The sequence below is a fragment of the Mandrillus leucophaeus genome, unplaced genomic scaffold (genome assembly GCF_000951045.1).
Source record: "Mandrillus leucophaeus isolate KB7577 unplaced genomic scaffold, Mleu.le_1.0 Scaffold803, whole genome shotgun sequence".
NCBI classification, from domain to species: domain Eukaryota; kingdom Metazoa; phylum Chordata; class Mammalia; order Primates; family Cercopithecidae; genus Mandrillus; species Mandrillus leucophaeus.
The window spans coordinates 437,064-457,602 of record NW_012108731.1 but is presented as its reverse complement, the minus strand read 5'-3'; the positions used below and the strand labels follow the sequence as shown (position 1 = coordinate 457,602).

The 20,539-nt window shown below is 41.9% G+C and overlaps 2 long non-coding RNA genes across 2 annotated transcripts in view; one reads left to right on the top strand and one right to left on the bottom strand.

The window, feature by feature from the left end:
* The window catches only part of LOC105530194, a 47,236-nt gene extending 43,793 nt beyond the window's left edge, over positions 1–3,443 (top strand). Inside the window, exons 2-4 of the long non-coding RNA XR_001004609.1 lie at positions 233–365; positions 3,106–3,250; positions 3,383–3,443. This is a non-coding gene — a long non-coding RNA (uncharacterized LOC105530194). The remainder of the gene's footprint in view (positions 1–232; positions 366–3,105; positions 3,251–3,382) is intronic.
* LOC105530195 overlaps positions 1–20,539 on the bottom strand; it is a 94,355-nt gene that overhangs the window by 1,079 nt on the left and 72,737 nt on the right. Inside the window, exons 2-4 of the long non-coding RNA XR_001004610.1 lie at positions 14,947–15,040; positions 14,090–14,173; positions 43–359 (exon numbers count right to left, since the gene is read on the bottom strand). This is a non-coding gene — a long non-coding RNA (uncharacterized LOC105530195). The remainder of the gene's footprint in view (positions 1–42; positions 360–14,089; positions 14,174–14,946; positions 15,041–20,539) is intronic.

Below are 20,539 nucleotides of genomic sequence, written 5' to 3'. Positions count from 1 at the left end.
CAAGTAGGCTCCAAAGAGCCTGGCCAAGCACACAGTCCTCACCCCATGGTATTCTTCTTGGACGTTTGAACCTTGGAGTAGCAGGAATTCTGAGGATGCTTCAGCGTGTGTGTGTGTATGTGTGTGTGTATGTGTATACTGTGTATGCCAGCCCAGTATCTAGCAATCAACTTCCATGGTGGCATGACACTTGTAGCATGGCTGATGGATATGTCCTTTCCTTCTTGGATAGTGTCTGTTCTAACATGTCATCTGGGATCCCTTGGAATCTTCATGTACAGAACCGGTTGCTGCCTCATTGAGTTGGTGGGACAGGATAGCTCCTGGTTGGCAGCATGGGTTGTGCAGAAGGACAGACCCTGCAGGTAAATCACAGCAGATCTCGGCCATGTTTGCAAGTATATTACTTAAAAATTTCCAATTCTAATGCATTTAGGAGTTTTCATGATTCATGTCATTTTCACCCGTCTTGCATTCTGCTGTGCTTTCTTGGGTGGAAGGGAAAAGCATAGCCTTACAATTCAGAGGCATCACCCATATCGTTTCTCACCATTATTGCATCTCATGGCCCTCAAATCTTGCTCATGTTTTGTTACCACTTATAGCAGTTTGGCGTTATTACAGAGTTTCAAATCCCAACATTTTTGGGGGGAGCATTCATAAAAATCTCATATGACATTTATGCCAGTTTAATACAATATGATGATACCCAGCAATTTCACTTTCATCATTTAGACCAAAGGAATATTTGTACACATGCACGAGGCAGTATGTGAAAGGACATATGTTATGGCAATTTCTGGAAAAATACAAATTTAGAAATGCCCTAAATAGCCATCAAAAGGGGGATGGACAGATAAACTCAGATTCATTCACACAATGGGATACTCTCCGGCGGTAAAAAGCAAGAGACATATCTGTAAGTGGGAACATGGAAGGGTCTCAAGATGCACTGTTGACCGAGGAAAGCGATTTCCAGATAATACACGCAGCGCGATAGCATTGCTGAAGGAAACAGAACCTCATGCACTATAAAGCGTGACCACAGGTTTTCTAAGGGTACATACCTCATAGAAAATAATTTGTAGTGCACCATCCAAAACAATGACAGTATCTCCTGTAGTAAGAGAGGAGGAAACCGAGAGCGGTGGTGCTCAAAGGGGATTTTTAGCCTTACTTGTAATTCTTGGAGTTTTTTTTTTTTTTAATGAGGAAACATTACTCATGTCTTATTTACGTAGTAATAAAATCATGTCAGAAATCCGGGTACACTGATGAGCATGACTATCACCCCTGGCAATGTCTATCTGAGTAAAGGCCAAATAAAGATAAGAGAAAGAGACAAGAGCACTCACAGAGTAGTGCTCAAGGCCAGGGCCCATGACTCCAACTGCCAGAGCCTCCAGCTACAGCTCCACCCCACAACCCACCAGGCTGCGGCAACCCTCAGAGGTTTCCTGGGCTTGCTGCCAGCTGTGGGGTTAGGAAGTTAAGAGAATGAACCCTGAAACCAAGCCACCTGGCTTCCCATTCTTCCGATCCTTCCAAGCGATGTGATCTCTGGGGAAGTCATGCATCCCTCAGTGCTTCAGCTCCCTTGAGTGTCAAGTGGGTATAAGAATAGGGGGGTATTGTCGGGGTTAAATTAAATCATATGACCAAACCTTTAGAATGGTACCTAGGACAGAGACATCTCCACGTAAATATTATCTGCTACTATTAATCTTCAAGAGCTTTTCTTTTTTTCTTCCCTAGAATTTTCTTTAGGGACTCAGATGTTTAATTTCCACTAAGATCAAGCCAGCTCCAAAGCCTCCTCCTTTATTTCAGGTCCTTGATAAGTAGCATTACGGGAAGGTTTAAAAGAAAGTCAGGTCCAACATTTCGTTGTATGAATGGAGAAACTGAGGCCCAGAAATGCAAGTCTCATTGCTGGTCCTCCCAGGAAGTCAGCAGAAGAGCTAGCCCAGACCTCCTCCCTCCTGACCCTCTGGCCAGCTCTGTGACCATTGGTACCACACACTCTTCTGACAGGAAAGAGCAGGAGTTGAGCTGGGCACCCTGGCTCATGCTTGGAATCCCAGCACTTCGGGAGGCTGAGGCAGGAGGATTGCTTGAGCCCAGGAGTTCAAGACCAGCCTGGGCAACATGGTGAAAGCCCATCTCTACAAAAAATATAAAAAAATAGCTGGGCATGGAGGTGTGTGCCTGTAATCCCAAGCTACCTGAGAGGCTGAGGTGGGAAGATCACCTGGGATTGTAGTGAGACGTGATCACGCAACTGCATTCCAGTCTGGGTGATGGAGTGAGACCTTGTCTAAAAATAAAAATAATAATAATAAAAAAAGGAAGCTGGAATTGGCTTGTGGAACAACAGAATTGGAATTTTTCTCAAAAGACTGACTTATCCCACTTTGGAAAATGGGCAAAATACTCCTGCAGCTCTGGCGACATTCTATGGAGTCCTCAGTTATGACCGTGACAATGGTACAGAGAGGCTCGACCCTGCTGGTGCCACAGAGCAGGGACTGTGGGAGCCTGACAATGAGCTTTCATGGCCCCAGGACAGGACAGAGAGGAGGCACCTCTGCAGGAGGCTCGGAGATTGAGATGTGGTCGTTGCAGGCAGGCAGCTGCCCTTCCCATGGATGAGAGCAGCCCCTCTCTTCTTCAATATTGACCAGCAAAGAAACAAAAATCCATCTTAATACTTTTTCAGTGGAAAATGAAGCAGTTTATTTAATATTATTTGGATAACAAGCATCCACATGAACAGGATTCGAATGTCAGTTGTCTTCGGGGAAAAGAGATTTATTGGTTGGTAAATATTGAGAAAGAAAAGCTGATAAAGAACAGTTTCAGCTGCGGCTTCTGCCCGGAGCAGGAGAACAGGCCTGTGTTGTATTTTGGGGCCCTGGGAAGGCAAAAAATTGTGAATGTCTTTCTTTGTTGGTGGGTGTAAAAGTGGAGCCCGCTACAAATAATTTCTTATTTCTTGTCGCATAGATTTTAAATTATGTAGCTTCCCTACCTTGTTAAGTATTAAAGCGGTCTTGTTTAAGGAAGAGACACTTAAATAATGAAGCTTATGTATCTTGTTTTCAGACATCAATATCTGGCTTTGAGTGGCACAAAGAAATAAAGGAATGTGGATTCAGACCTCACTGGGATGCTTGGCAATTCTAATTCTACCCCAGACTGCAAATGGACACAAAACTGTTGCGACTTTTGTTGAAGAGGAAAAGGATGGGTGAGCATGTGACGTTGGGAAATTGTATTTTCTTCTTCGAGTTCTTCTGTTTCCTAATATTTAATCCTACTGTTCTCTTCTTTAGTGAAGGTCTCTTTAGTAAATAATCTCTGCTGAAATTGCTTCGGGCAGCACAGAAGCTGGATTCAGAAGCACACAGGTCTGGGGATGCAGGCTTCGGCCACCCTGATGCGAGGAAAGACTGCCATCTCGTGGTCAGCTCGATCCTGGCACCTTGGTAAGGGTCCAGGCTGCAGAAAACCGGGCTTGGGGAGGAAATGGTGCTGCAAACTGGATTTCTGCGGGACAGTGTGGATGCCTTTAGAAAACACCCAGAAAAGAGCTGAGTGCCACCCAAGGTAGGCTTCAGTGAATCCTCTGCAGGTGTGTTGTCATCCCCTGAGCCAAACACACACTTCACACACACGCTGTAGGCTGCGTGAAAATGAGGTAGAAATGTGGGGAAAACATAATCCCGTGGAGAGAACAAAGAGCTGAACATGTAAGTGCCTCCGGCATGCCTGGCAGAGAGAACACTCAGGCTGAGAAAAGGGGACAGTAACTTGTACCAAAGATAAGGAAGTAGCCTCTGGGGAATCAATCAGCAGGGCATCTGGTCAACCCCTCAGACAAAGTCAGGTCTGAGCAGGCAAGATCTATGGATCTGATTTATTAATATTTTCACAATTAAAAAGAATCTGATTGTAAAACTGTTACATGTGTTGTGAGAAAAAAAGAAAAAACAAACAATATAGAAATGTACAAAGAAGAAAATGAAAGATTGGAAGCGTCCTCACCTTAGGGAACCATTATTAATGCTTTAGGTGGCCAATCTTCCAGACATCTTGCTACAAATATATCCAAATGGAAATTAAAAATGCACTTTCACTTAAGTGCAATCAGACCTTGTGCTCTTCTATCCCATAGCCTGCTTTTTCATTCAACACTATGACAGAAGCATCTTTCCAGGTCAATAAACAAAGGCTGGCCTCATAGTGTTTTTTTTTTAATCAATTGCATAAAGCTAATGGTATGTAATATTGATTTGATACCTGCTACATGCCAGGCGCATGCATGATCTTGCATAATCTCATAACAACTCTACCGAACAGGAGTTTGTATTATGCCCATTAAGCAGATGAAGAGGCTGTGGCACAAGAAAATCGATCAGCATTGCCAGGGTATCTGACCTCAGAGCCCAGGATCTTGACCAGTAGGCTAGAAATGAAGCATAATTTACTTACCAGTTTTCCGTTGATGGACATTAAGCTATTTCCTACTTTTCTGGTATAAAAAATAAGATTGTAGTGAAACTTTATGGCATATACGTCTTTGCACCTTAGTGAGTTCTCTCTAAGTTAATTTGAAAGTAGTAGGGTGTGGGGTTTGTGGGTCAAAGTGTATGCTCAATTTATGCTTTACTGTGTGCCTGACTTCCCTCCAGGCAGCGTGTGCCGGCTCACACTCCCACCAGCTGTACAGGAGAATTTCCAGTGCCCCACGACCTTGCCAATACTAGGCTTCCTCATCAGTTTTTTTCTCTCCTTTATTTTTCTTTAGAAAAAAAAAATAGCCTTTGAAAAAATTGTAGGAACTAGTGCAATGTGAGCTTGTAAGTGCTTCACCCAATGTAGATCCACCCAGTGTTAACATTTTGCCACATCTGTTAGTTTTTATCAAACTGGAGTTATCTATAGACATCATAACACTTGATGCCTAAATACTTCGGCATGTGTCTCTTAAGAAAAAAAGCACACCCTTACGTAAGCATAATATAATCAGTACACTTGGGAATTGCTAAAATACAATTTTCTAATACAAAATTCATATCAAGTCATTGAATAAAGACACTTCTTGACTTAAAATGAGATTACATCCCAATAAACCCATCATAAGTTGAAATAATGTAAGTAAAAATGCATTTAATACACTAAATCTGCTGAATATTGTAATAGCTTTGCCTACATTAAATGTGCTCAGAACACTTACATTAACCTACAGTTGGACAAAATTATCCAACAGAAAGCCTATTTTATAATAAAGTGTTAGATATGTCATGTAATGTATGAAATACTGTACTGAAAGTGAAAAACAGAATGGTATGGGTTCTCACAGTACGGTTTCCACTGAATGCCTATCACTTTTGCACCATTGTAAAACTGAAAAATTGTAAGTTGAACAATTGTAAGTTGTGGACTGTCTGTACTTAACAGATTTTGTCTTGATCCAGAATGGAATCAAGGGTCACGTATCGTTTCCCAGTCATGTCTCTTGAATCCAGAACAGATCTCCAACCTTTCTGTGGTCTCTCATGACATTGGCATTTTGAAGAGTTTTATGGAGTGTACTTAGGCCTGGATTTATCTGATTGCGCCTCAGGATTAGATTTAGCATAAATATTGTTGGCAGGCATATTATACAGATGCTGTTGCTTCCTTCTCAGGGCATCATATCAGGAGGAACAACAAGATGCCAATTTGTCCACAATTTGTGACATTAACTTTGATCACTCAGTTAAGTGAGTGCCTGCTCTATTTCTCCATTGGAAATGTACCCTGATCTTCTGTGATTATTAAGTGACCTACTGGGTGATACTTTGAGACAGAATGTCTTGCTTCCCAACAATCTCTTACCCAGTGATTTTAGAATCTATTGATCATCCTCGCTTGGATCAATTGCTCTTTCCTGACTATAAAGTGCTATTTCATTTCCCATTCTTTCTACTTTTAAAAAAAGTTATCGCTTTTCTATAAAGAAAAGCTTCTTATTCTACCCCTCAACTTTTTTAGTATCAGATTGTACTCATGGCTTCTTTCTCAATCCAGTGTATTTCTGTCGCTATCCATTTTGACAGCCAGATCATCCCAAATTTGGCAAGTGGCAGCCCCTTCAAGCTGGACCTGTGTCCTCTGAGCCCCTTTCTACTCTCTGGCACGAGATGCTCCAGGCTCACCTTGCACTTTCCTTGCCTCAGGTCTGGCATCAGCCATTTCTCCAAGAGCCCTCCCATCTTTGTTTATATATTTATTCATATTTAATATCTCATTATTATTAGTTTTAAAATTTATATAAAATAAAGTTGACTTTTTTGTGTAGTTGTAAGAATTTTATTACAGGTATAGGTTTGTGAAGTCACCACTCTAATTGAGATACAGAACAACTCCAAATCATCAAGTTACACACTTTAAATATATATAATTTTTAATTGTCAGCTATTCCTCAGTAAAACTGGGGAGAAAAGATACAGTTTCATGCCCAGAAACTACTTTGTGCTTCCTGTTTGTGGTCGAACACGTCCTTTATCCCTGACAGCTGCTGATCTTATCTCTGTCTTTATAGTTTTACCTCTTCTAGAACATTACAAAAACGAGAGCGCATAATATGCAGCCTTTTGAGTCTGGCTTCTACTTTCCTTTAGCATAATGCCTTTGAGATTCAGCTGTTGCATGCATCAATAGTTCATTCCTTTTTATTGCTGAGTGGTAGGTATTCCATCGTGCAGATGATCCACAGTTTGCTTATGCATTTACCCACTAAGACAAATGGGTTGTGTCCAGTTTTTGTTGATTATGAATAGAGCTGCATAAACATTTATGTGTAGAGTTTTCTTGTGTGAGCACAAGTTTTCATTTCTCTTGGGTAGGTGCCTAGGAGTGGGATTACTGAGTCACACACTAAGTGTATGTTTCACTTTTTAAAAGCTGTCAAGCGTTTTCCAGAGCAGCCAAGCCAGTCTGCGTTTCACCAGCAATTCCTGAGAGTTTCAGTTGCTCTGCATCCTTGCCAGTGCTTGATATTGCTAGGTTGTTTTTTTTTAAACCCATTTTAAAATATGTTCAGTGCCTCCCTTTTTTAATCTTTGTAAATGTTATAGGTGAATTTAAAAAGTCAATCTCAATATACATTGACTGTTAATAATACTATTAATTACTATTACTGTTAATAATACTAATAAGTAACTATCAATCTCATAGATGAAAAAGATGATTTATGATCTTTAAAAATTTGCATTTTTATTATTAGGAAAGTCAGAAGGGCTCAATTATAACAGAGAGAGAAGCGGATAGAGAAGTGTGTTCTCGCCTGAAGGTGTCTTTCATCTTGGGCTGCCTCTATCTATTTCTGGGATCACTGGCGGCCCTTGTACTCTTATCCTCAGCTCTTCCTGGGGGCATTTTCGTTTCATTGAGGCTATGGATGGGAAAGAATGTCCAGCCCATTCTCTCTCCCTCTTCTGATTAAAAGCAGGGGAGGCAGAAGTGGAAAGGGCAAAACCAATTATAGGTTGTAGCCTACACTATCCAAAGCAATATATACATTCAATGAAATCTCTGTCAAAATACCTATGACATTCTTTAGAGAAGCAGAAAAAAATAATCCTAAAATGTATGTGGAACCACAAAAGACCAAAATACCTAAAGTTGTCCTGACCAAAAGAACAATCCTGGAGGAATCACATTACCTGACTTCAAATTATACTACAGGGCTATAGTAAACAAAACAGCATCATACCGGTATAAAAACAGACACATAGACAAATGGAACAGAATAGAGAACCCAGAAATAAATCCAGACATCGTCAGTGAACTCATTTTCGACAAAGGTACCAAGAACATACACTGGGGAAAGAACAGTCTCTTCAATAAATGGTGCTTGGAAAACTGGCTATCCATGTGCAGAAGAATGAGACTAGACCCCTGTCACTTTCTACCCACAAAAATCAAACCAAAATGGATTAAAGACAAATGTAAGACCTCAAACTACGAAACTACCAAAAACAAACAAACAAACAAACAAACAAACAAACAAAACATTGGGGAAGTTCCCCAGGATATTGGTCTGGGCAAAAATTTCTTGAGTAATACTCTAAAAGTACAGGCAACTAAAGCAAAAATGGAAAAATGGGATTATATCAAGCTAAAAAGCTTCTGGCCGAGCGTGGTGGCTCATGCTTTTAATTCCAACACTTTGGGAGGCCAAGACAGGTGGATCGTCTGAGGTCAGGAGTTCGAGACCAGCCTGGTCAACATGGCGAAACTCCATCTCTACTAAAAATACAAAAATAAGCCGGGTGTGGTGGTACATGCCTATAATCCCAGCTACTTAGGAGGCTGAGACAGGAGAATCACTTGAACTTGGGGAGACGGAGGTTGCAGTGAACTGCGATTGCTCTACTGCGCTCCAGCCTGGGCAACAGAGTGAGATTCTGTCAAAAAAAAAAAAAAAGTTTCTGCACAGCAAAGGAAACAGTCAACAAAGCGAAGAGACAACCCACAGAATGGGAAAAATATTTGCAAAGTATCCATCTGGCAAGGGATTAATAACCAGAATATATAAGGAGTTCAAACAACTCAAAAGGAAAAAATCTAGTAATTCAATTAAAAATGGGCAAAATATCTGAATAGATGTTTCTTAAAAGAAAAATATACAAATGGCAAACAGGTATATGAAAAGGTGCTCAACATCATTGATCATCAGAGAAATGCAAATCAAAACTACAATGAGATATCATCTCACCCTAGTTAAAATGGCTTATATCCAAATGACAGGCAGTAACGAATGCTGGCAGAGATGTGGAGAAAAGGGAACTCTTGTACACTGTTGGTGGGAAGGTAAATTAGTACAGCCACTAGGGAGAACAGTTTGGAGGTTCTTCAAAAAACTGAAAATAGAATACCCTATGATCCAGCAATCCCACTGCTAGGTATACACCTGAAAGAAAGGAAATCAGTATATTGAAGAGGAAACTGCACTCCCATGTTTATTACAGCACTATTCACAATAGCCAAGATTTGGAAACAACCCAAGTGTCCATAAACAAATGAATGGATAAAGAAAATGTGGTATATATACACAATAGAGTACTATGCAGCCATAAAAATATGAAATTCTATCATTTGCAACATCATGGATTGAACTGGAGGTGGTTACATTAAGTGAAACAAACCAGGCACAGAAAGATAAACTTCACATGTTCTCACTTATTTGTAGGAGCTAAAAATTAAATCAGTTGAACGCATGGAGACAGAGAGTAGAAGGATGGTTGCCAGAGGCTGGGAAGAGTAGTGGTGGTGGGGGTGGGGTGGCGGGGAGGGGAAGTGGGCATGGTTAATGGGTACCAAAATATAATTGAATGACTGATATTCTGTCAATTGGATAATTGATAGAATGAATAAGATCTCATATTTGGTAGCACAATAGGGTAACTTGTCAATAATAATTTGATTACACATTTAAAAATAACTAAAAGAGTATAACTGGAATGTTTATAACATGAAGAAAAGATAAATGCTTGAGGTGGTGGGTACCCCATTTACCCTGATGTGATTATTACACCTTGTATGCCTATATAAAAATATCTCATGTTCCCCATAAATACATACACCTACTATGTATGTACCCATAAAATATTATAGAGTGTGGTCATCAGAGCATGGAGTCATGTTCCTACATAGTGCTTAAAACTTCCACTAGGAATTATCATGGTCAATTCAGCTTGTTCCAGCTCAAGAAAAATAAGAGCATCAGCTAGGCTCTAGGTACCATGCTGCACTCCCGAGACATAAACAAGACCCTAGCCTTGTTTTCAAGAAGCTCATTCTGGTGGAGACAGGGCAGGAAGGAGACACAGACAAAACCAGCCATGGGGCTTAATATATCTTAACAAGATGACCCGTAAGTCTGACCCAGGAAGAGAAGGAGATAGCTTTCAGAGGCTGGAACTGAGCTCTGAGTAAATGTGGCTGCCCGAAACTGCCTCTTCCTTTCCAGCACTGGCTTTCCCAACCTGAAAAACTGGTTCAGTCTCACATGTGGATCCTGAGGACATTTAAGGAAGACATTTTACAGCCGTCCAGGGAACTCTGATGAGATCTGAAATGTTCTGTTCGTTCTGCAGCTATAAAATAACCTGCCTAGCACAGAAACATACACTGACCATGCCTGAAATAATGAATCTGGCTTTTGAAAGTGCTCAAATAGAAATCTGTTTACTGAGCAAAGCCGTCATCCCGGCTGACTTACAGAAAATTGATAGCACCATTGTCCAAGATTCATGCTGTCTCCTGGCACATCAAAGACAGTCCCAGGGGACTTGATATCTGAAGTCATTTTCTTGGAGTTAAGGGACACTGCCCATGGGAACCACAAACTGCACTGGTCCAAACATTTGGTCAATGCAGCATAACTACAAAGCCTGATTCATCTAGGAAAGCCACCTTCTCATCCTTTGGCAATGTGTCGGCATTTATGTAGGGGTGACTCTTTCCTTCCAAATTTGTACCTAATATAGAGCTTTAGTGGTGGTTCATAGTGAGTGCTTGAATCAGTCAGGAGATAAAAACCACACCTTTTAACAGGCATAATTGTATATAAAATTGTTAACTGGGTTCTTTCGCAGAAAGGCAAAAAGAGAACTCTAAGAAATCCTGGTGGTGGCAACTGCAGGAAATAGCTACTTCCCCTAGGGGTGAGGGAATAGAAGGAAGAACAGAAAATTATTAAAATGTAGAAGCTCAGAGGAGTGGCCCCATGGAGCTGGGACTCAGATATCTGAGTGGGGCCACACTGAAACTGGGTCTGTGTATACTGTAAAAACTGTAAACTGGATGGAGTCGCTGATACAGGAAAGAACTTCCAGTGCCTGGGTTATCACTGAGGAAGTGTTGCAGACAATAAAAGGAAGTATTCAGGAATAGAAGCTAATCAGAAACAGGAAGTACTTAGGAACAGGAAGTACTCAGGAGCAGGAAGTACTCAGGAACAGGAAGAAGAGGGCCACTTTCCCTTCCCCAGCCTCAGGGTCTCCCTTTACTACCCCCTCTTGGTGGATCCCAACAGGTAGCAGCTGGCTGGGCAGAATGGTGGATGCAGAGTTCTAGCCCTGGCATTACAAAGCTGGGTAGAAAAGGATAAGTTTGGAGCTTAGAGATAATAGCTCAATAACTGGCAAATTGTTCAATAGATATTTTTGAGTGACTGAATAAATTTACATGCAATAAAATTTCAAGCTTTGACTTTCATTCAAAAATTTATTGACATTCCTAGGATTGCTTTCTCACTGGGGAATTCTCATTTGTGCCAGATTCTCTCTCTCTCTCTCTTTCTTTCCTTCCTTCGTTCCTTCTTTGCTTCCTTCCTTTTTTCTTCCTTCCTTTTCCCCCTCCTTTCTTTCCTTTTTCCTTCCTTCCTCCCTCCCTCCCTTCCTCCCTCTCTCCTTCTGTCTCTCCCTTCCTTCCTTTCCTTCCCTTCCTTCCCTTCCCCTTCCCCTTCCCCTTCTCCTTCTCCTTCTCCTTCTCCTTCTCCTTCCTTCCTTCCTTCCTTCCTTCCTTCCTTCCTTCCTTCCTTCCTTCCTTTCTCTTTCTTATTTTCTCCTTTCTTTCTTTCTTCCTCCCTCCCTCCCTCCCTCCCTCCCTATCCCCATGTCTTGTTTCTTTTCTTTCTTTGTTTCTTTCTGCAATTTGGCCTCAATGAATCTTCTGAGACAATTTAGCATCCTCAACTGTTTTCACTGCCTCTGTCTCTATGTTCTGACCTTCCCCATGCCTGTTCTGGGGTATTGCAGGTTTCTGTGACAGTGACAGAATGTGACTGATAACACCTCTTGGCCCATGGAATCCCAGACCAGGACTCAGAGCCCTAGACTTCTTATCCTTGGATAAAGCACATGACTTCTTTGAGGCTCACTTTTCATGAAATGGGAATGAGAATATGGAATATGGTCTTCACTCATTTTATATAGATGTTATTAAGATAGAAATGAGTCATAAGTCTGGGGGTGGTGGCTGACACCTGTACTCCCAGCACTTTGAGAGGCCAAGGTGGGTTGATAGCTGGAGGCCATGAGTTCAAAACCAGTCTGAGTAACAAAGCAAGACTCCATCTCTACAAAAAATAAAAAACTTAGCTGAGTTTGGTGGCGTGCACCCGTAGCTACTTAGGAAGCTGAGGTGGGAGGATCTCTTGAGCCTGGGAATTTGAGGTTGCAATGGGCTGTGATCACACCACCGTATTTGCCCAGGTGACAGAGTGAGACTCTGTTTCTAAATTAAAACAAAAACAAAAACAAATGAGACATAAGATGGATAAGTGAATTAAAAACTTTGTAGGTGAAGTTTGCTGATTGAACGTATGTGTTTGCGTTTTTCTCCTCCTGAAGCCCCACTGGAATGGATTGTTTTGAAAAAGGCAAAACCCACTACGATGGAAAAAATGGGAGAAGAAATGACAACAACATGGTTTGGGAGTCAGAATACAGATAGATGACTGGTAACTGATGAAAGAAAACAAAGTTCAGAAGGCCATAGTGGGGAAAATTTTAAAACAGCAGATGTGTGCGGCAAATTCCACAAACCTTGGGAACTAGGGGCAGCAGGTACCTCTGAATTTGGGGGTAAGGCAGAAAGACTCAAATAAGAAGGATTTGTTTAGTAAGCACTCCGATCTCTATGTCTGCACCCTACTGTGGGCAGCCAGGCCACTGCCCACCCCTCTCAGCAAAGACTGGCTGGAGAGGGTAAGGCATGGTCTTTGGACACCTGGGCTGTGCACTGCAGCAGTGCGATGAGGGGCAGCTGGATGCTGACTAGCCTCAGCCCGCTTTCCTGACCTGGCTCCCAGGATGCTGCAGTCGGTCTTCACCTTCCAGTCAGGAGACCTGGAGAGTGTTCTCTTGGGAGTCTGTCCAGCTGAAGAAGAAAGCGTTAAAGGTACTGAAATTAGCAGTTTCCCAGGAACATGGCCCATCCGGAGTCTCCTACAGTGGAGCTGCAGATGCCACGTGCGGTTCTTGCACTCTGATCTTCCGATTAGCATTTAGTTCCTTACTCTGAAATGCTAGCAGAGAACTAAGAGTTACTTATGGGACTCATTTCCTATGAATACTATAGTGAATTACCACCAACTTGGGACTTGAAACAACACACATTTATTTTCTTGCAGGTCTGGAGGCTAGAAGTTTGAAATCAATTTCACTGGGTGAAGGCAAGGTATTGGCCAGGCTGGTTCCTGCTAGAGAATCCAAGGAATGTGTTCCCTTTCCTTTTCCAGCTTCTGGAGGTGCTTAGATTTCTTGGCTTATGGCCCCTTCACTCCAATTTTTGCTTCTGTTGTCACATGGCTTTCTCTCTCTGTTGATCTTGCCTCCTTCTTTTAAGGACCCTGGTAATTACATTTAAGGCTCGCTGAGATAATGCAGGATAATCTCCTCATCTCAAGATTCTTAATTTGGTCTGAAAAGTTCCTTTTGTTATACACAAGTCCTGGAGATTAGGATATGGGGAGCCCATTATTCAGGATATCACAATTGTCTCATGAATAATCAGGATTTCCTTGAAAGAAGTAAGCCTAAGGCATCCAGACATTCTAGAATCATACTATTATGTATCATTTTGAGGGGGCAGAATTAAGAAAATAGTCACAAATAATTTTCTATGATCTGTGGTTTGAAAGAAGAATGTAGTTGAGAAAGACTGACTTAGAGTAAAATAAAGGTGAAAGTAATCAGACAGAAGCAGCATAGAATAGGAAGAAGACACTCCAGAAACAGACTATTAATACTTTATGGCAGTGGTCCCCAATCTTTCTTACACCAGGGATTGGTTTCATGGAAGACAATTTTTCCATGATGGGGGTTGAGGAGGTTGGGGGTGGGGATGGTTTTGGGATGAAACTGTTCCACCTCAGATCATCAGGCTTTCGATTCTCCTAAGGGGTACACAACCTAGATCCCTTGCATATGCAGTTCACAATAGGGTTCACACTCCTATGAAAATCCAATGCTGCTGGTGATCTGATGGGAGGTGGAGCTCAGGCAGTAATCCTCATTCACCAGCCTCTCACCTTCTGCTGCGTCGCCTGGTTCCTAACAGGCCGTGGACCTGGCTTATGGCCCCTGGTTTGCAGCCCAGGGATTGGGGGCCCCTGCTTTAGGGAGATAAGAAAATAAACTGCAATAATCAAAAGAGAACAAGATGTTACAAAAAACATTCAGAGAATGCAAATAACTCTTGGAAATGAAAATAACACAGCAGCAAAGAAAACCTCAGAATAAGTTTCCAGATAAAGTTGAGGTATTCTTACAAAAAACAGAGCAAAAAGAAAAAGAGATGAAAACTAGAAGAGAAAAGAAAATTAGAGAACGAGTCCAAGAGACCCAACATCTGATTAACAGAAGTTGCAGAAATAGGAGTAAAGAAAACTTATGGGATAAAAGAATAAATGGGAAAAATTCAAAAAACTTTCCAAGTTTTTTAGTACATAAGTTTTCAGATTGGAAGGGTCCCCCAAGTTTCTATCATAATGGGTGATAATAGGCCCATGACAAGGCACATCACCACTGGGGTCAAAAAGAAGAAGTATATCTATATATCTATCTATATCTATATCTATATCTATATCTATATCTATATCTAGAGAGGCTCATAAAGAACCTAGAATTAGGAAGGCTTTGAAGTTCTCTATGCCACCTAGAAGGCAATGAAGCATGCTTTCAAACTAGTGAAGAAAAATGATCTCCAACTAGAATTCTACTCCCAGCTGAACCACCGCCAATCGACTGAGAGTAGATAAAAGACATTTGCATATAAGCAAGGTCTCCAAAAGCTATTCAAGGATGTGTTCCATCAAAATTGCAGAGTAAATCCAAAAAGAGGAAGACAAAAGGTATAGGAATGAGAAGATTCAACACAGGGGGTAACTGAGTGGCAGCAGACTCTGGAAAAGACCTGTTGCATTTGGCTGTGCAGGATGTACACTGCTCAACTTCTGGGCATGCCATTCTTTTCATTTTCTCTGTGGGTGACATAGAAATAGAAATCAGGACAATTTAGAGCCCCTCTGAAGGCTCCTGGGGAGATTTCCTTAGGAAATTAAAATCAATAGAAAGCCTCATACATTATGAAGAAATTTAGACAATTGATAGCATTTGTGATTGAATGAATGATAAATACACAGAAATCTAAGCAAATCAAAAGAAAACAATTATTAACTTTGGAGTATTAATAACTACAAAAATTAAATCATGATAAGCTCTGAGGAGTATTTACATATTCATAATAATTCAAACACTGATGATTTGTCTCTAACTACAAATTTTGAAATAATTATGTTGGGAGAAGCCAGGGTAATGGGAAAGTGGCATGTGTGTACAGAGGGGTGATGTAAAAGTCAAGATGTGGCAATAAAAACATATTGTTCAAGCAAAGGCAGCCTATGCCAAAACAATCAGCTAAGATCCGAGATGGGGGCTGATGATTAAGGGCAATGATATTTTATAACAAAATTTGAATTGTTAGGCTCTTTAAACAGTATGTATTTGTAAATTTGCTAAAAATAGAAACTAGTAGAAGTTTTAAAAGTTCTTTCAACTCTGGGCTAGTCATTTAATCTCTCTAAGCCTCGATTTTATGTGGGTGAGTGTGCACAGGGGCAAATGTGTATCACGCCTGGCACAGCTGAAGTGCGGAGTAAAGGCTAGTGTTACACATGTCATCAGCATCATTGTGAGCTGATGTTACTGCCATAGAGCTTGCTATGCACAGAGTTGGTGTTTGAGTCAGAGCAGCAAAACTGAGTCCCTGGTACACATCATTTAATTACTTGCACCTGTGCTCCCCTCTTACTTACTTGTGGCTTTCCAGGAATTGCTCACATCGACACTGGCCCAATTGTCCCATATAACTAATGTTTATAGTTTCTTTTGAACAAGCATAGAAATTGACTCTCCCAGTCTTAAAACTTGAGAAAGTTACGTATGTCTTACCTGAGTTTATTTCTCAGGAAACCAATAATCAGGCCTCCTAGATTATATCAAGGACCTGAAACTCATCAGATCACTGCATCTGGACAATGAGATGCCAGACCCCCCCACCTGTCATGACTGCCTAACCGGCCACCTGCTTCCTGTGGACCAATTCCTTTCCCCTACCCTCCCTAATACCTATTTTCCCACACATGGTTACATTTCTTCCCTGCTATATAAACCCCTAATTTAAGTCAGTTGAGGAGATGGATTTGAGATTGATTTCCCATTTCCTCAGCTGCAGCACTGAATTAAAGCCTTCTTTCTCGGCAATACTCATTTCAGTGATTGGCTTTCTGTGCTGCAAGCAATGGGACCTAGACCAAAACCCTAGTGTTTTGGTAACATCAGCAGGAGAGGTTATGCCCAGGCGTGTATGATGGTTGAGGCCAGATTTGGGGATCCTGTCCATTCCCGTGGCTGGGAAAAGAAGAAGCTTTCTGGTCTTGGAGATGAGGCAAATCTTCAGCTCTCGGAGAAAGATTAGAGATAATCCATGTGGAAGCAATGGTGCCGATAGACCAAGGCAACATATCTTTGTTCAATGAACAATGACAATGAGGAAGTCAGTCATTTCTAACCTGGGAACATCTGGCAGCAACCTGATCTCCTGGTGGGTAGGGAAACTGGACCTGTCTGAGCTCATCCCTGGTGCTGAGGTCTGGAGATGCAGAGACTGTTCTGGATGCTCTTTTAGAAATGTGGGCTCCTAAGGACGTGTCGGGGATCATCTCCCCTGGTTCAGACCAGCAAGGGCTCTAGACAAAAGGGCTCTAGGACAAAAGTCCATTCTCCTAATCAGACTCCAGGGGCCACAACAACTGAGAAAGGAAGGTCTGGCTGTAAGTAGAGCAAGCTCTACAAACATGTGCGAAGGAGGGCCGCACTTCCCCGTCTCTCTCTCCCACCGTCTGGAAAGCTGGTGAATACCTCCTATCATCATCATCATGTCTCATTTCTATCTTTGTGTGTCCGTAAGTAACCACATTGTATTGTGAGGGAGTGTAAGGAACACAGGTTCAAAATTTTGAAACAGGAAGACTGGATTCAAGAATAGCCCATGTTACCCCTGACTGTGTGATTCTGTGTAATTTCATCTCTCTGAGTTTTCATTTCCTCATCTAGGGAATAGGGGTAACAATTGCTTCCCTAGCTACTGCAAAAGCTTTAACACAGCTTAACTAAAAGGTTTGACAAAGGGCAAATGGTACGGCATAGGTCAAAACTGCTTTGTAAGGAGCTGAGAGACAGGAAGGAAACCAGCATTTATAGAGCGCTCACCCAGTAGCAGGTACACGGTAGCTATGATGGTACCTGCCCTTGATGTATATTCTCTTCACATTGATATGGTGCTGTAGGTGTTAGGACTTTTTCTACGGAGCAAGAAACTGAAGCTGACAGGGAGAATAACTGCCTAAGTCACACATGAGTGGATGTGTGAATGAGGTCCTTAGGATGTCACTGGCTGCGTGCTGGGGCTTCACCAACGAACAAGCCATTATATCCCACTGGTGGGAAATGAAAAATAAAGAAGTTAATAAGTAAACCAGACAACTATAGAAAAAATACTATGCAAAAAATAAGCAAGTACCTGTAAGATGGGGCTGTCTCATACTAAGGGATCAAGAAGGGGCTTTCTGAGGAGGTGATATTGGCACTGAGACCTGAACAACCAGAAGAATCAGCCATGTGAGGATTGTGGGGAAAAGCATCCCAGGAGATGGGAAGAGCAAATGCAAAATCCTCAAGGGGTATTGAGGTGTGTGCGTATGAGGGGCAGAGAAAAGCAGCGCAGCCGCCACGCTGTGAGCAAAAGGTAGGGAGAGGATGTTGTAGAAGATGAGGATACAGAGGCTTAGAGGGGCCCTTCTGGGCCTTAAAGGTCACAACAAGGAGACTGATGTTCATTTGAGATGTGTTGGGAAGACAGTGGACAGGTCTAGGCAGGGGCTGCTCCGTCTGGTTTGTACTCTTGGTGTGGCCATTGTTACATGGTTTTGTGTCTGGTGGCTCCCCAGGCTTTGTTTCCATTAATAGCAAGTTGCTGGGAGAAATCACACACCTGGGGAATCCCCCTCTCCACCTGTGGTTCCAGCACTTGCCTGCCACCCCTAACCAACTTTAGGCATTGGGGGTGGCAATGGGGTGGGGGTGGCTGTAGGGAAAAAAGAGTCAGGGCAAAACTCCTAAGGCCAAAAGAAGTGCTCTTCGTCCCTGCCAGCAGTGAACCAACCATCAAAGCAGGGAGCTGGTGATCACTTCGGAAGGCGGTCCTGAAAATCTTTGGCAACAAGCACCAACAAGCACCAACAAGCATCAGCAAGCCATCAACAGCCAAGCAGTTCTGTTGTTATAAATAAAGACCCTCTATCCTTCTACCAGCTGAGGTGGGCTTTTTTGGCCAATAACAAGACACATGGAATTTCAGGACCTCCTCAAAAAATACTTTCATTGATCTACCTCTGAGGACAAATAAATAAAAAATATAAAGAAATATTGACTGGGTGCAGTGGCTCACACCTGTAATCTCAACATTTTGGGAGGCCAAGGTGGGAGGATGGCTTGAGCCCAGGAGTTTGAGACCAGCTTGGACAATGTAGTGAGACCCCAATCTCTACAGAAAAATTAAAAATTAGCTTAGTATGATGGCATGCACCTATGGTCCCAGCTACTTGGGAGGCAGAGGTGTGAGGATTCTTTGATCCCTGAGGTCAAGGTTGCAGTGAGCAGTGATTATGCCACTGCACGATCACAGCTCATTGAACTCCAGTCTGGGTGACAGTGAGACCCTGTTTCCAAAAAAAAAAAAAAAAAAAAAAAAAGAAAAAAGAAAAATATTAATGAAAACATTTTTGCAAGGTAATTATTTGGTAAAATATGTATTTCTATGTAATAATTGATACATATGAAAGACTCTAATATATTTCATATGTATTGATGAAGCATTGTATTAAAATAAACATTGAACCCACCATCCACCTTAAGAAAGTGTACATTACTAAAGCTGTTGAAATTAACTGTATGTATCTCCCTGATTCCATTCACTTACCTTCCCTGGAAGGTAACTACTATATCACATTATTTGGAAGTACAAAATTTATTTTTCCTTCTTCCTTTTCTAAAGAGTTTCCTTCCACATTTTTGTTTTGAAAATTTTTAAACCTATAGAAAGTTGCAAAATAGTACAATAGATACCCATTTACTCCTCATCTAGATTCACCAATTGTTAACATTTTGCTCAATTTGTGCTTATCTATCTATCTATCTATCTATCTATCTATCTATCTATCTATCCATCTATCATCTATCTATCTTTGTTTCTCTCTCTCTCTCTAATCTTTTCTGAACCCATTTGAGATGCAGTTATGCACACATAACCTTTGATCTGCAGATGCTCTAAGACCAAGGATCTTTGCCTACATCAAAATCAGGAAATTTTGCATTGGAACAACACTATTACCTAATATGGTGTATATTCAAATTTCCCCAAATGTCCAGTATGTGTCCTTTATAACTGTTTTCCTGTATTTTTGCTCCAGGATCTAGCCCAGGTTCACACATTGCATTTGCTGACTTATCTCTTTAGCTTCCTCTATTCTAGAACAGTTCCTCAGCCCTTTCTTCCCCCATGACACTGACAATTTTGAAAACCCCAGGCTGTTATTTTTGGAATGTCCCTCATTTTGGATTTGTCTGATTGTTTCCTCATGAGGAGATTCAGATTAATAAAAAACCAAAGTCCCTTTAAAGGCTTCAAACTGAATGAAATCTGCTCTCAATTTGCTTCGACCCCGGGGACGCTATTGCACAGGAGAATTGAGCCTGGATGGCATAGTCCACCTCTGGAACAGATTTCAGCTAAGCTGGGTAAGCCTGGTAGCTGAGTTGTCAACCTCACACTCCAACAGAGCTGACAGGAACTCTAGATACCTCTGTTACAGCCTGAGTTAAGTCTTTATTTCCAGTTTATCTCTGCAGTGGGCCTTCCCAACCCAGAGGTCTGCTCTGTTCCATGCAGACTGAGAGTATTGTCCATGAGGAATAGCTGAGATGTGAGACGAGGCCCTGGGTGCCAGTGAGGTGGACTCAATGGCTGGCAGATGTTCGCTGCACTGGCTGCTGGGACAGAGGCCAGCAAAGTGAAAAGGCATGTGGAGTCCCAGTAGGTAAAAAGCAATTTCCTGAGCTGGGCCTTGGCCAGGAGGCTGCAGTTTTACCCTTCCCTGCATTCAATGGCTATGGGGAGGCTGACGGCAGGACTTGAGCCTGATGCTTCATTTCCAAAGGCCCAGCCTTCAGGAGCCTGCATGTCCTGTGCAGGCAAGAGGCAGTTCTTCACATCCTAAGTGTGCAGGGCCTCAGCAGTGCTTCTTGGACACTGCTCATGCCGATATTAACAAGCCCCAAATGCATTAACTCCCAGGAGGCTTGGGTTTACACATGAGGTGGCACAATTTAACTGCAGGCCTTGTTGAGTGAAATTTTTCACA